The sequence below is a fragment of the Dreissena polymorpha genome, chromosome 6, assembly GCF_020536995.1.
Source record: "Dreissena polymorpha isolate Duluth1 chromosome 6, UMN_Dpol_1.0, whole genome shotgun sequence".
Taxonomy (NCBI): Eukaryota; Metazoa; Mollusca; class Bivalvia; order Myida; family Dreissenidae; genus Dreissena; species Dreissena polymorpha.
Window position 1 is genome coordinate 95,428,252 of NC_068360.1, and position 14,267 is coordinate 95,442,518.

At 35.3% G+C, this 14,267-nt stretch overlaps 1 long non-coding RNA gene across 1 annotated transcript in view; it reads right to left on the minus strand.

Annotated features, from left to right (window-relative positions):
- Window positions 1-461: 461 nt before the first annotated feature.
- Window positions 462-14,267, minus strand: part of LOC127834873 (uncharacterized) — a 31,839-nt gene continuing 18,033 nt past the window's right edge. Inside the window, exons 9-14 of the long non-coding RNA XR_008028263.1 lie at window positions 13,034-13,244; window positions 12,299-12,460; window positions 8,849-8,956; window positions 7,570-7,677; window positions 3,235-3,287; window positions 462-2,869 (exon numbers count right to left, since the gene is read on the minus strand). This is a non-coding gene — a long non-coding RNA (uncharacterized LOC127834873). The remainder of the gene's footprint in view (window positions 2,870-3,234; window positions 3,288-7,569; window positions 7,678-8,848; window positions 8,957-12,298; window positions 12,461-13,033; window positions 13,245-14,267) is intronic.

Below are 14,267 nucleotides of genomic sequence, written 5' to 3' on the forward strand. Positions count from 1 at the left end.
ATAATCAGTTGATGGAGAACACAATGACACGATAAACGTAGACTGAGTCCATTTCAGATTTTTTTTCGTTTTATTACTGCTTATGAACATAACACAACGTTTTCAATTGTTCGAACAATATTCTGAACTACAAGTAACATACGGCGCACGGCCGCCCTGTGACAGTGAGCAAATATGCGCCTTCTATGTTCGGCTGCTCAAGTACGACTGTGTTAATAATATAAATATAAACAACGAACGCTTTGATAATGGTTACGTGTGCAATTCTGATTGGCCCTGTAAAGTCAAGTGTCTGCAACGTAGAGTCGATTTAACGTGTACAATTCGGATTGGCCGTTTGTAAAGCAACATAAATATGACGTATGCAATGGACACATATAATATATATATATATATATTGGACAATACAAGCATACACATATATGATTCACATCATGTTATGTACAAACACAGAATTTCCATAATTTTATAAAAATATTTATTATACGAAATTAACATAACTTTATACAAACAATTAACAAATACAGCACATTATGGAATGTGATAGAAACACTAAAATTAACTTCTGACAGTAATAGTGTATAACACAATTATCTCATACATAAAAGCCTCAACTCAAATAAAATTATTGGAACACAAAAGAAAACAAATCATATATTTAAGTTAAGTATATTTCACCAAACATATGCCTTACTGTGATGTTAAACTCTGCAAACAAAGGGTATCAACTGTGTCAGCCTTACATAAATTGTTTTTCAAATAATTTGTCTCCCATGCTTTATTAACCTCATTAATATTCAAAGATTCAAAATCCTTACATTTTCGCAGTGAATAAAACGTTGATCTTATGAACCAGATTTAAAACAAACACCATTGAAAAAACTTTAAACAGGTATCACAATAACTGACACAAACTTCAGAATAAAGACTTGAACAAGAAAATATCAGAAATATCGTAAATGGACTACTTATTATGAGTAGTTCCTGTGCTATCACTTGAAACATTTACTTAGCACATATGATTGTTGTTGATGACTGAACAGCTGTATCACTTCATAGCATTTATACAGATAAGAGATGTACTAAGATGAACCCTAAGCATACCGCATGACTTTGCAATAACATTATTATTAAGGCAATTGTTAACTTTTTCACCATGTCTTAACAGTATACTGCAAGATACAAATCAGCAAATCAATGCGCTCATATTATGATACAATTACAATACTGAATTATGAATACTGAAATTATTATTACGATGATCTTAGCTAGCGAAAGCTGGTGCTAAAATAAATTTCACACACCAGCATTACATGTAGAATTTATTTTTAGAGACTTCTAGTGTCAATATTATATTGATAGAAACTTCGTAGATAAAACAAAACAAAATGATCGACTAAAGGTACATGATGTAATTATAGGCACAATCAAATAGAGCTAATGCTGTGTTTACATATTAGATTATCTAACAAACACTGGCACAATATATATTTGTGTTAAACCATGTCATAGGACAATAACTGTGTCATCAAGATATTCTTTCAAAAAAACTTAATTGTTAGGGTGTTAAATATTCTCGGTGATGATGGTAGTTGGTAACTTATTTTTTAACAAGATGTGTTTGTGAAACACAATGTCCCCGTATATGACGTTTGACCTTGAAGGATGACCTTGACCTTGAGCCTTCACAACTCAAAATGTGCAGCTTCATGAGATACACATGCATGTCAAATATAAAATTGCTAGCTTCAATATTGCAGAAGTGACATTACATAAGCAATTTTGACCCATATATTTGACCTTGAAGGATGACCTCGACCTTTCACCACTCAAAATGTGCAGCTCCATGAGATACACATGCATGCCAAATATCAAGTTGCTATCTTCAATATTGCAAAAGTACTCATAAAATGAGCGATTTTGGCAACATATATTTGACCTCTGACCTTGAAGGATGACCTTGACCTTTCACCACTCAAAATGTGCAGCTCCATGAGATACACATGCATGCCAAATATCAAGTTGCTATCTTGAATATTGAAATATTGCAAAAGTGTACATTAAATGAGCGATTTTGACTCATATATTTGACCTTTGACCTTGAAGGATGACCTTGACCTTTCACCACTCAAAATGTGCAGCTCCATGAGATACATATGCATGCCAAATATCAAGTTGCTATCTTCAATATTGCAAAAGTTATTGCAAATATTAAAGTTGGCGCAAACCAACCAACAGACCAACCAACCAACCAACAGACAGGGCAAAAACAATATGTCCCCCACTTCTATAGTGGGGGACATAATAACAAAAAATAATTCCATTTTGGCAGGTAAAAATAATTGTGTAAAAAAGTCAAACTATATATGTTTCACATGTTATATACTGGTTCATACTTTGTGTATTGTTTAGGAAAAAGCTGAATTGTGAGTTCATAATCTTAATATTAAAAACGTGATTCGTTAATTGTCTCTATATGTTTCATTATATAATAATTGTGGTTACCAATTACATTGAGTCTTATACCAATTATTAACATCTCATGGAAAGTATATACATACATACTATTTGTAGATACACAACAATACAAAGGGTATTCAACATAAGTCATTTGGTAAGTTGTTTAATTGCATGATTCATTTGTCATTATGTTGTCAATCCAAAAACAACATGTACATATAAGTTTATTTGTTTCATAATACTAAATTTACATAGGTGTTTTTTTCCTTCACCGTTCCACAATCATTAACTGAAACATCAAATACACCTTCTATAACATTTCGCTGTTGTGTGTCGCCTGGTGTTATGGCCGAATATTCATGAAAAGAAGTTTCAGCGAGTGTTTCATACTGGCATTTGTTCTGGGAATCTGAAATAAATCGAAGGTTTAATTTTTTATGAACGACTATGCAAGCTTTTGAAAACTCAGAATGAGTTGCATTTTACTGAATATATGCTTATTTGTTATGTTTATTGTCGTCTTTGTTTTAATGTATTAAATTTACAATTGGTATATTGCCTTCATTAAACAGAACAGTACCACACATTATTCTAATACTATGTTTGAAGTTTTACTGTTCCTAATCTACAAACATATTTCTAAGTACTTGAATGGCTATAATGTCTATACATTAGAATGATTTCATTAACATTGAAAAAATCTCGGCGTTATCAACATTATATAGATATTCAATAATCATGTCATGGCATGCATTTGCTACTAAAAGATCATACCAACTCTGTACTCTTCAAACTCGGAACTTGTACTGACAGCAGAGACGTTACTCCTGGAGAAAATATCAACTACCTTTCCTTTAAAGCCCATTTAGCCTCCAAATCAACGAATATTTCGTAAATATTTTCGCAAATAAAGTTAAAACATAACAAATCAATGTTCTTTATAGCATTAGCCAAATTTCAATGCTAGATGTGGTCTGGTAACATAGATTTAACAAGATACAAAACTCTCTTTTTGTTGTTTTTGCGGGCCATGATATTTAACACGTGATCATGTGCCAAGTTAGTGTTTGTGTGTAGTATTAATAGATCTCAATGCTGGGAATTAAAATGGAATACATTGTGCCACACAAAATTAAAACAAGAGCACCGCCTTGCGGGTGCAGACCGCTCATCTATTTTCTTTTTAAAGGTGAAGGGACTCTCATTTTCAATCACAAAGGATGGAGGGGTGGAGTGAAGAGGGGTGTATAGTGTGGGGGTGTGGACATTTATTACATGATTTTCAAAAAAATGCAAAAAAATGCAAAAAAAAAAATCGGTGGCGGGGGGGGGGGGTGGGTGGGGGTGGGATTCTTGGGTGCGATGGTTGGACGGTATTTCAAACATAAAATAATAAAAATAAATATTTGTTTTTAACCGTTTCCAAAAAAATGAAATTTGGGGGGGGGGGGGGTTGGGGGGGGGGTATAGTGTGAGGGTGTGGTGGTCATTTGTGAGATGAACTTAAAAAAAAAAAAAATAGGGGGGGGATTCGGTGGGGGGAGGCGGGGGGTGGGGGGATTCTTGGGGGCGATGGTTGGATGGTATTTCAAACATAACATAATAAAAATAAATATTTGTGTTTTTAACCGTTTCAAAAAAAATAATTTGGGGGTGGGTGGGGTGGGAGGGGGGGGGGTATAGTGTGAGGGTGTGGTGGTCATTTGTGAGATGATCTTAAAAATAAAAAAAAATTAAAATAGGGGGGGGGGGGGATTCAGGGGGGGGGGGAGGGAACGGGGGATGGTTTGGGTGGAGTCTATTGTGGTATGTCAGGTAAGAGTAGTTTTGTCAAAGTATCAATCAAATCTAATCATAAATAAAGAAGTTATGGCAATTTTAGCAATATTTTATAATTTGACCTTGAGAGTCAAGGTCATTCAAAGGTCAAGGTAAAATTCAACTTGCCGTGTGCAGTAACATCATGATAGCATGAAAGTATTTGAAGTTTTAAAGCAATAGCTTTGATAGTTAAGAAGTAAAGTGGATCGAAACACAAAATTTAACCATATGATCAAAGTTACTAAGTCAAAAAAGGGCCATAATTCCGTAAAAATGACAACCAGAGTTATGCAACTTGTCCTTTTACTGTACCCTTATGATAATTTGCGAGTGTTCCAAGTATGAAAGCAATATCTATGATACTTTAGGGGTAAAGTGGACCAAAACACAAAACTAAACCAAATTTTCAATTTTTTAAGTATAAAGGGCCCATAATTCCGTCCAAATGCCAGTCAGAGTTACATCACTTTGCCTGCACAGTCCCCTTATGATAGTTAATAAGTGTTGCAAGTATGAAAGCAATAGCTTTGATACTGTAGGAATAAAGTGGACCTAAACACAAAACTTAACCAAATTTTCAATTTTCTAAGTATAAAAAGGGCACATAATTCTGTCAAAATGCCAGTCAGAGTTACATTACTTTGCCTGCACAGTCCCCTTATGATAGTTAGTAAGTGTTGCAAGTATGAAAGCAATAGCTTTGATACTTACGGAATAAAATGGACCTAAACACAAAACTTAACCAAAATTTTCAATTTTCTAAGTATAAAAAGGGCACACAATTCTGTCAAAATGCACGCCAGAGTTATCTTTATCTAACTTTGCCTGCCCAGTCCCCTCATGATAGTAAGTAAGTGTACCAAGTTTGAATGCAATAGCATTGATACTTTCTGAGAAAAGTGGACTTAAACGCAAAACTTAACCGAAATTTTCAATTTTCTAAGTATAAAAAGGGCACATAATTCTGTCAAATTGCATGCCAGAGTTATCTAACTGTGCCTGCCCAGTCCTCTCATGATAGTAAGTAAGTGTACCAAGTTTGAATGCAATAGCATTGATACTTTCTGAGAAAAGTGGACCTAAAGGCAAAACTTAACTGGACGCCGACGCCAAGGTGATGACAATAGCTCATAATTTTTTTTCAAAAAATAGATTAGCTAAAAACGAGCGTTTTGTATCTCTTTAAATCTGTTACCACACCAGATCTAGAGTTAAAATTTGGGATATTGCTATAAGGAACATTGATTTTGTATGGATTAACTTTATTTTACGATATAGGTTGCGAAATATTCGTTGACTTTTGAGTATTTATGTTACTTGAAAGCATGATCTGTAAAACAATGCAACATTATATTGAGGTTTAAAATTGCATATTATTGATTTATTATTGTCGATTTTTCGTAATACTGCACATGTGCAAATGTTGCGTGTGTTTATGCGGCATATTAAACAACATATAAATTGTCAAACAGACACGTTCGTGTATTCGTAAAACAGCCCACACAAACTTTACAGTAAACATTTAGTACTTAGTCTTTAGTTACAAATTAGGCAAAACACCCTGGCATAATAAAACAATTAATACTTTGGAAGACATTCACATGTACTATTAGTTTGGCCCACCATGAAATATCATTTAGCCATTTGCTAATTGCTTTTAATGACAACACCATAATCATGGCCTTGTGTGTTCCCAATTCTGATTTAAGGCGATGTGATACTTGACTGGATGAATAGATTTCATTTATTCAAGTTGTCAAGATATATATTATAATTATGAAACGACGGATAAATACATTTAAAACAAGAGTGCCAAACTGTCACAAGATACGCCCGTTCGAAGGTTTTGGACACCATGCTCAATGCTTGAAAGTGTCCTCAAGACCTAGTTATTGACCCGGCATGACCCATATTTGAACTTGACCTAGATATCACTTAGATGTAACATCTGACTAAATTTGGTGAAGATCAGATGAAAACTACTTCAATTAAAGAGCGGACAACATGCTTAATGCTTGAAATGCACTATGTGACCTCGTTTTTGACCCGGCATGACCCATGTTCGAACTTGACCTACATATCATCTAGACACAACTTCTGACCAAATTAGGTGAAGATCAGATGAAAACTACTTCAATTAGAGAGCGGACACCATGCTAAATGCTTGAAATGCACTAAGTAACCTCGTGACCTAGTTTTTGACCCGGCATGACCCATATTTGAACTTGACCTACATATCATCTAGACACAACTTCTGACCAAATTTGGTGAAGATCGGATGAATACAATTTGAATTAGAGTCCGGACAAAGTGGCGCCGTTGAAAATGCACTAATTGACCCTATGACCTAGTTTTTGACCCGGCATGACCCATATTCGAACTTGGCCTATATATCAACTAGATGCAACTGCTGACCAAGTTTGGTGAAGATCGGATGAATACAATTTGAAATAGAGTCCGGACAAAGTGGCCCCTTTGAAAATGCACTTATTGACCCTATGACCTAGTTTTTGACCCGGCATGACCCATATTCGAACTTGGCCTAGATATCAACTAGATGCAACTGCTGACCAAGTTTGGTGAAGATCGGATGAATACAATTTGAAATAGAGTCCGGACAAAGTGGCCCCTTTGAAAATGCACTTATTGACCCTATGACCTAGTTTTTGACCCGGCATGACCCATATTCGAACTTGGCCTATATATCAACTAGATGCAACTGCTGACCAAGTTTGGTGAAGATCGGATGAATACAATTTGAATTAGAGTCCGGACAAAGTGATGCCTTCCGCCCGCCGCCCGCCGCCCGCCCGCCGCCCGCCAAGGGGTTTCACATAATACGTCCCGTATTTTATACGGGCGTATAAAAAGGGAAAACGACGTAAGGTAAAATAAATATTGTCACATACTGTCAATTGAATAAATCATCGTACTGAGCACCTGTGGATGCTTTACCTGAAATGCAGGGACAGTAGAAGAGATTCAGAGAGAGCACTCTCATTTTTAAAAACTTATTGCGTACTTTCTCTCAGCTGAATACCTTATTATTCCATACAGTGTATTAAACTTGGCATATAACGATATGTTGCATCGTAACTGCAGGGCACCAGTTTACAGATGTATTAAACTATATTACTTCATATTGAGGAGGCATATATGGAATCATTCAACTGGATGCTTTAACTGTATTAAGTTATAGTTATCAATCAATATTGTCGAATATACATTATATAGTGTTAATTATGTGTATCACAATATCAAAGTTTACTCAACAAAGTGTATACATACGTTTAAATTTCTTCAAAAATATGAACAGCCCAAACACTATGACTATCAGGACAGTTCCACCTACAGCCCCTCCTACTGCATGCCCGACCGATGGAGAGGATCCGTTATCTAAAAATGCACAGACGAGTAAATATATGTGTGTGTGGTCGTTTTAAGCAATAGTAAGCATACAATTCTTTATTATTATTTGGATTGTTTGGAGATGTCCAGGATTGGCACTACTAAGCAACTGGTCAGTATGCATAGATGAGGTTCATATAACTTAAAACATCAATTTTGAATGACTTCTATTGAAACACATTTATTTCATAATGTATTTATCTTTTTTATACAAACATAAAACATTTCAGAAAAGTTTTACTTTTAAATTTGTATCAACCACCCCAGGTCTAAATTAACTTGGGGAAAATTTTAAAACGGTAACATTTAAAACAAAAAGCCCGAGTGCCAAAACTTGTATATAACATGACTTTATTATTGAACACATTAACTTTAACCAACATAATCGAAGCGTTTAGCAAGAGCATCTCCTCTATGTGCTTGCCTTGGTCATGAAAACCTATAAGTAACATGATTTTAACATGTAATTGAGTTTGGTCTACTCAAATCATATACATGTAGTTTGAAGATAACGATAATACCAACACAAGTATTTATGTTTCTATATACCATCCTTAGGTTCGTAGCCGTTTTTATCTCTTAATTAAACTTGCATCAGCATTTGATCAATTTTTGAGTATTTAAACTTTGTTTGAATACAGTAAACAAGCGCATAATGGCATTGCTGTATATTTCGTTGACATTATTTTTTTTGTTTTTTGGTGTTGCTTTTAGACATTTTCCTATGTGTACTTTCAATATAAAGACCGAAAGTACAAACATGATGGGATAATTAGCATACTATATACATGCTGAACTATGATATGTGTATATACTAAATGCGAAACCATGAACCACTGGCCAAAGCCCGAGGTATAGGTTTTTTGTGCCTCGCCTAATACTTTATTCTGTATTCAACACTTATCAATTTATCTCTTAATAACTGATAATGAACAATGCACATAGTTATAATATTTTCATGAGAAAATTATTAACAAGATTCTTATGATCTTATTTAAATAGAATCGAGTGTTTGAAGACATTAAATGCATCCACATAAATTGCTTTAACAAAGCTACAACGCTTTTGCACTACCTGGGCTATTTAAGTTAACACATGTGCAATGCGAAATATGTGTAATGATTTGCAGAAAGAAATATAACAGAATATGCGTATATACTTAGCTGGAATTGAGGAACACTGGGGAATTGTCATTCACATCAGACACTTCTACCCGCACAACAGCTGTGGCAGTCAGCTCTGGTCTGTGGGTATCACGGGATTGTAACTGAAATAAATGCATCAGTGAGAAGGGGTGAAAGTCATGGGAAAATTATATACATGTAGATGGAGGGCTTGACATTAACTCTTTTGTAGTTGTTTTTTTCCAATGACGAAATTTTGAAAGAACAAAAGATGTGTTTGTCAGAAACACAATGCCCCCTATTGCGCCGCTTTGAAATAAAATTTCAATATATTATTTGGCAGGTTTAGAAATTATCTCAGTTTTAAAGCTTATTACTTCCCTTGGATTGTATTTTTTGACTTTTGACCTTGAAGGATGACCTTGACCTTTCACCACTCAAAATGTGCAGCTTCATGATATACACATGCATGCCAAATATAAAGTTGCTATCTATAATATCAGAAAAATTATGGCCAATGTTAAAATTTTGGAGGGGCGGACGGACAGACAGACTGACGGACAGTTCAACTGCTATATGCCACCCTACCGGGGGCATAAAAATTACTAAGATGTAGACAAACTGGTCTTCTGTAAAAAAAAGAGAGCTGACCTTAGAGTTGTTTATTCGAAAACAGGTTAGAAGAGGAAATAACAGCTTTATTCAATCATGCTTTAACTAAATTTAATTTCTAACAAGAGCTATCAGAGGACAGCGTCTCGACTATTCGAGTGCATGACAGTATAACGTAAGCCATCATGGGGAAATTGTTCATATTCAATAATTTATTAGACAATCTTTCAAAAATAAAAAAATAAATTATTTTTTGGGGCGGGAGGGGGGGGGGTATTAGCGGGGGTATAATGTGGGGTGTGGTCATTTATTAGACGATCTTTCAAAAATAAAAAAAGGAAAAAAAAAATGGGGGGGGGGTAGAGGGAGAGTAGGAGGGGGGGGGGGGTGAGAGGGGGGGTATAATGTGGGGTAATTTATAAGATGATGTTAAAAAAAAAAAAATTGGGGGGGTGGGGGGGAGGTGGGGGATGAGAGGGGGTATAATGTGGATGGGGTAATCTATTAGATAAAAAAAAAAATGGGGGGGAGCATGGGGGGAGGGGTAGGGGGTAAGAGGGGGTATAATGTGGGGTGTGGTAATTTATTAGATGATGCTGAACAAAAAAAAATTTTTTGGGGGGGGGGAGGTTTGGGGGGGAGGGATTCTGGGTAGGGGCGTGGAGTATTGTAAGGATGAAATCCATAGTGGTATTCAGGTAAGTGTTGTTTTGTCAAAGTAATAATAAAATGTGATCATAAATAAAGAAGTTATGGCAATTTAAGCAAAATGTTCAATTATCTAAGTGTAAAAGGGGCCATAATTATGTCAAAATGCTCTTGTTTATAGGTTGGGGTCATGTTGGTAAACAAGTATGCAAATATATAAAAGCAATATGTCAAAGGATATAGGAAATATTTGGGGTAGTACGCAAAGTTTAACATAGATTTATCAATAATATGCATATTCTAAGTATAAAACGGGCAATAATTCTGTCAAAATGCTTGATACATTTGTATGCTCTTGTTAATAGGTTGGGGTCATGATGGTAAACAAGTATGCAAAATATGAAAGCAATATGTAAAAGGACATTGAAAATATTCGGGACATATTCTAAGTGCAAAAAGGGCCATAATTATGACAAAATGCTTGATAGAGTTGTCTGCTCTTGTTTATAGATTGGGGTCATGTTGGAAAACAAGTATGCAAACAAGGGCTGTTTGTAAAACATGCATGCCCCCCATATGGGCTGTCAGTTGTAGTGGCAGCAATTAAGTGAATAAGTGTTTTGGCACTGTGACCTTGACCTTTGACATTGTGACCTGAAAATCAATAGGGGTCATCTGCGAGTCATGATTAATGTACCTATGAAGTTTTATGATCCTAGCCATAAGCGTTCTTGACTTATCATCCGAAAACCATTTTACTTCTTCAAGTCACCGTGACCTTGACCTTTGGCCTAGTGACCTGAAAATCAATAGGGGTCATCTGCGAGTCAAAATCAATGTACCTGTCAAGTTTCGTGATCCTAGGCGTAAGCGTTCTTGACTTATCATCCGGAAACCATTTTACTGTTTCGGGTCACTATGACCTTGACCTTTGACCTAGTGACCTGGAAATCAATAGGGGTCATCTGCGAGTCATGATCAACGTACCTATGAAGTTTCATGATCCTAGGCCTAAGCGTTCTTGAGTTATCATCCGGAAACCATTTTACTATTTCTGGTCACCGTGACCTTGACCTTTGACCTAGTGACCTGAAAATCAATAGGGGTCATCTGCGAGTTATGATCAATGTACCTATGAAGTTTCATTATCCTAGGCCTAAGCGTTCTTGAGTTATCATTTGGGAACCATTTTACTATTTCAGGTCACCATGACCTTTACCTTTGATCTAGTGACCTGAAAATCAATAGGGGTCATCTGCGAGTCATGATCAATGTACCTCAATGAAGTTTCATGACCCTAGGACTAAGCGTTCTTGAGTTATCATCCGGAAACCATCTGGTGAACGGACATACGGACGGACGGACCGACATGAGCAAAACAATATACCCCCTCTTCTTTGAAGGGGGGCATAAATATAAAAGCAATATCTCAAAGGATATAGGAAATATTTGGGGTAGTACGCAAAGTTTACCATAGATTTATCAATAATATGCATATTCTTAGTATAAAAGGGGCAATAATTCTGTAAAAATGCTGGTAAACAAGTATGCAAAAAATGAAAGCAATATGTCAAGGGACATTGAAAATATTTGGGGTAGTACGCAAACTTTAACATTTGCTGCATATTCTAAGTGGAAAAGGGGCCATAATTATGACAAAATGCTTGATAGAGTTGTCTGCTCTTGTTTATATGTTGGAGTCATGTTGGTGAATAAGTATGCAAAATGTACAAGCAATATGTCAAGGGACAATGAAAATAATTGGGGTAGTACGAAAACTTTAACATTTGCATGGAAACGGAAATGGCACAGAAACGGAAACAGAAACGCCGACGCCGTGGTGAGTAGGATAGCTCCACTATATATATTTCATATATAATAGTCGAGCTAAAAATTCCAAATAAGGAATTATGTCCAATATAACATGTAAAAGGTTTAACAACTGACCAAAAAAAAACCTATTTCTATAATTAATTCTAACTGTCTGAAGGTTCTTTTACGGATTTATTTCTAACTGTCTGAAGGTTCTTTTACGGATCTATTGCATGCATTTACTTAATGATTCACATTCTAAGAATGCTGGGCTTCATGCATGTTTGTAAAGTGTCGTCTCAGATAAGCCTACGGGACTTCAAAGGCTAATCTTTTACGATACTTTACACAAATGCATTATGCCCAGTTTTCCCAGAAGAATTCTCAAATGAAATAAGCCCCAGTATCCTTACTGTCAAAGAATAATTATTCTCCCCTGGTTCGAAGTCGATAAGCTGTGACCTGACATAAAGCAGGAAAGCCTGTGACCTTTGACCTCTGGTGAAGTTGAAGAAAGAAAAATCAGTATTACGCCCACCACTGATGATCGACACCTCAAAGCTGTTGTACAGGAACTGAAAAATAAATGGGTTATACCTTTACAACTCAGAGACGCACTTTGACACGTTGGTAGTCATCACCAAAAAATCTGATGCAATTCAAGGCCTTTCTTACAATATTCCTGTTTTAAAGCCATCATTTCCAACCCTAAGATGCTGATACCGGTAAGCAGCAAAAAACATAAAACCTGATTATCCCAGGCTGATCGGCTGTTATACTGTTTGCATATAGCCATTTTGTCTTTGCTTCTAAGTTAAAGTTATAGAAAATAAAACAAAATATACATAATTCATTGAAAATATTTACTTAATTATGAATAATTTTATTTGTTTCAATTTTAAAGATACTCAATCTGTTAACGAATACACATATGCAAAATTCACGACTTAAAAAAAATGTACTTTTGCCATTTTTTACATTTGGAATATTAGGCGATCAAAATAAGAATTCGTACAGGATCAATTTATGTTTGAACAATCTAAAAATTATAAACACTTTAACAAATTTAATTTTTATGACTTTTACATTTTTGGACCATAAAAAAATGGGGACTTAAATGCAAAAAAAAAACACACACAAAAACTCACAGAGTCATCATCAGAAACGACGATCTGGAAGCCATGTCCGGTCAGCTGTTGGTAGTCATTAGTGAAGATGTTTTTCCTCTATTCTGTACGTGTACACTGGCTGGTTAAATCGAGGCGGCATGTCATTAACATCTTCGATCTGGATGCTCACGATGTTAGTTGTGTTCATAGGTTTGTGATTTGGTCTGTTCTCAGGATCATACTCAATGGCCTGAAATAATTATTTTAAATTACATAATTGAGCATTGATCTAAGAAAACATGGGCAAATGCACGTGCATTAATTGTCGTCCCTGATTAGCCTTTAGAAAGATACTTTTATGGATTTTTTCCTTTCAATGGCAGTCTCTTCTTGACCAAAATCCTGCCTATGTAGGAAGTGCTGTCCCTAATGAGCCAGTGCAAACTGCATAGGCTAATCTGGGAAAACAGTTTATGCACATGCAATTAGCCCCATTTTCCCAGGGTGATGCTCATTTCTATTCTGAATGCTCAATACAAAAGCAGGTCTTTCTCCAAGTTCTGTGTTTAAACAAATAGATATAAACCCTTCAGTTGGGTGTTAAAAATGTTAATGTGTTCTGTTTTTTTTTTAAACTTGTTCAACTATGTAATCAAAATCAAAAGTAATTTGGAGCCAGCATAAGCAAAAAAAGCAATTAAATAGCATACTTCCTGTCTGAAATGTCTTTTAACTATGCATCTTTTAGTCAGCTGATGTGCAGATGCTTATTAAAATTGTAGTTACAAAATAGTGTTGCATGAGGCTGATGTTTGATTTTAAAGGGGCCTTTTCACAGACTTTGGCATGTTTTGAAGTTTGTCATTAAATGCTTTATTTTGATAAATGTAAACATTGGATTTAAAAAAAAAGAAAAAAAGTAACCCTCAACAGGGCTCGAACCACTGAACCCTGGAGTCCTGGAGTAAAAAGTAAAACATTTAGACCACTCAACCATCCATGCTCATACTGTATTTCATGTATTTAATACTTTATATAAAAAATCCTCGTAGTTTTACCAAATATAACGACAACAACAGATCTCTCCAAATTATTTAATCGTTTCACGTTGCAACGCCTAAAACATTTCAGGTTTTTAAATCGTCAAAAGATGAATATAATGGCTATTTTAGAGCATGGTAAATGTTCAGTATTACTGTTTCCTTACAAATATTATAACTAAAACGAAAATGTGCGATTCTGAAACAACTTTTTTCAATAATTTACCAATATA